Genomic DNA, 3,065 nt, shown 5'->3' with positions numbered 1-3,065 from the left:
CAGTAGGACGGGATTGCTGATTTTTCATTAATAGCTCATCATTTTGCTCTGCAACTAAGAGATATGAATTAAGTTCAGGATATGTTTTGAACTTTAGCATTCTCAAATTTCTTTGCACTGTGATGTTTGCAGCATTCATTGTGGAGAAAGTTTTCTCCATCATGTCTGCATCACTTATTTCATGTCCACAGAATTTAAGTTGTGAACATGTATTATACAGAGCTGAGCTATATTCATTTACTTTCTTAAAGTCTTGGAACCTTAATGTTCTCCATTGTTCCATAGCAGCTGGAAGTAAAATTTCTCTTTGATTATTGAATCTGCTTTTGAGACCTTCCCATAAAACATGGGGATCTTCTACAGTCACATAATTATTTTGTAAGCATTGATCAATATGTTGATGAATAAAGCAACATGCCGTTGCTTGTTCTTTTTCAGAACAAGTGTTGTTTTCATTTATGGCTTCAAGAATACCCATTGATTTAAGATGCATTTTTACTTTTATAACCCATGGCATGTAGTTGTTTCCAGTTGATTCTAAAGGAGTAAATTTAAGCTTTTCCAGATTCGACATTTTCTATTAAAACAAACAACATGATAAATTATAGTCACTTTATATTCATAAGTATATAAAAATTAAACATAAATTTAATATAACATAAATGATAAGTAGGTGACAGTGTCGACCATATGTAAGCAATCATTAATAAATGTTATATAACATAAATATAAATATTAGTAAACATAAATGATAATTAGGCGACAGTGTCGGCCATATAAATGTTAGATAATAGAAATATAAATGTTAGTAACATAAATGATAATTAGGCGACAGTGTCGGCCATATAAATGTTAGATAATTGAAATATAAATGTTAGTAACATAAATGATAATTAGGCGACAGTGTCGGCCATATAAATGTTAGATAATTGAAATATAAATGTTAGTAACATAAAAGATAATTAGACGACAGTGTCGACCATATATTATTCAGGTGGTATAACCGACCATATATCATTTAGGTGGCAGAGCCAACCATAATTAGTATTAAGATTATCGTGCTGATAACGTGTTATAATTCAGTAGGCTTATAACTACCTTTAGAGGTTTGATTCTTGATGTTATAATTCAATAGGCTTATAACTACCTTTAGAGGTTTGATTATTGATTAAGAATGCTAATAATGAAGTGTAAGAACAAAGATGATAATGGAGAGAAAGAAAGAAACACTTTGTAAGTGTGAGAAATGGTGCAAGTTTAATGCTTGCATTCATGGCTATTTATAGCAAAAATATCACAAGTTTAGGTAATACAATAATATTACTTTTGTGTATCAATAATTGACTATCCATTTATATATATATATTTATATATTATAACAATTATGTGTTAGTGTCTTATTTGATACACACAAACATTTAAAAAATTAACTTGACAAAGTAGGCAAATGATGAGGATGAAGGTTTAGATGAATTAAAGAGATGGAAAAAGGTCAGTGGAGGTACAAGTAAATGGTGGGTGGGTTTTGGTCTTTGATACAGGTACTAAGTTATTGTGTTGCTTCAAAAATTTTCGTTCCCGCTCAACAAAAAAATTGCATCGAGACCTGTTTTGAGAAAAAAGAGGTTCTAAATGAAAAGGCATTGGAACCGGTTTTAAAATAAAAAAACAGGTTCCTATAGTACGAAACCGGTTTTATTTAAAAACATGTTCCTTTTGTCTGGTTTTGGAACCGGTTTTTCTTAACTCTTTTAAAAAGAGGTTTCTATTTATTTTAGGAACCTGTTTTTTCACCTTACTCAAAAAAGAGGTTTCTTATAGGGGTTCCTTTTCCACTTTTTGTAGTAGTGAACGTAATTAATCTTGTAAAGAGAACTTATATTTGAATTTGAATGATAATATAATAATAATTAATAATTAATGAGAGTGATTTTTTTTTCGAATAACATAAAATAAATAAATAAGTAGATTAGTCATTATTTAGATTAATGACATCACCTTAAGGGCTTGAATTTTTTTTCTTTTTCTTTCTGATTTTTTCTTAACAAATGAATTAGCCTAATAATGACATCATCATTATAGGATTTTAATAGAAACTATAGATTAGTTCTAGTTAAAGAATTATCTGTTTATTTCTATTTCTTATTACTTTTTTTATATCCGGGAATCCGGGATTCCGATCCGTTTTGCAAGCGACTAATCTTAGAGTGACTATCATTTTACGGCAGTTCAGAATCATCGCAGATGAATTTCCCTGATCACGATATAAATGAATTTTGTGAACTTCATGTATTCACACTCATGACCTCAAATTTGAAAGGTGTAATCACTTAACTATCTTGATATATCTTTTTTAACAACCAAATTCATTAAAACTACTCACTCTAGTAAGAAACTAGAGGAGCAACCCCTAAAAATTAAAACGGCTTACAAAGCCAATCGTTTTTAGAAATATTAAATTTACTTCTATATCTAATCTAATGAGAAATTACATATAGAATCTAATAATTATGCTCTTCATTTTGCTTCTATAGAATTTTAGTTATTGATATTTATTTGGCATTGGTTGTAAAATGTTATTTTTCATATTATAACATACTTTTCATACATGAATTCAATGAGTCAATTTAATAATAAAAATATGTAGTTATATATATGAAATATTAACTTTAGAGTTAATAGTTAACCATAGCCTTAGAGTGCGATTGGTTCGTATAAGGTAATGAGAAAACGAATGACAATAAGAATACTAAGGAATTAAATAAGTATTATCATAATCATTGATGTTGTTTGGTTTAAAATATTGTGCAATGATTAAAATGAAAAAAAAAATATTACTCTAAAAGCACCCTTTTATACTTATAAATTTTACATTAGAGTTTAAACCATAACTCAATATAATTATATTATTCTAAGTTTGTTTATTAACGTTGCAAAATGAAAAAAAAAATAAAAAAAAATAAAAAAAAAAAGACAGACAAAATACGTTCATTCTATATGGATTTGAAAAGGGAAATGAAATTGATCGTATGCTGTTATTATTATTTAAAAGCAAAGTTAGTGAG

Source organism: Rutidosis leptorrhynchoides, chromosome 1 (genome assembly GCF_046630445.1).
Source record: "Rutidosis leptorrhynchoides isolate AG116_Rl617_1_P2 chromosome 1, CSIRO_AGI_Rlap_v1, whole genome shotgun sequence".
Classification (NCBI taxonomy): domain Eukaryota; kingdom Viridiplantae; phylum Streptophyta; class Magnoliopsida; order Asterales; family Asteraceae; genus Rutidosis; species Rutidosis leptorrhynchoides.
Note: the sequence above shows the minus strand (reverse complement) of the source record.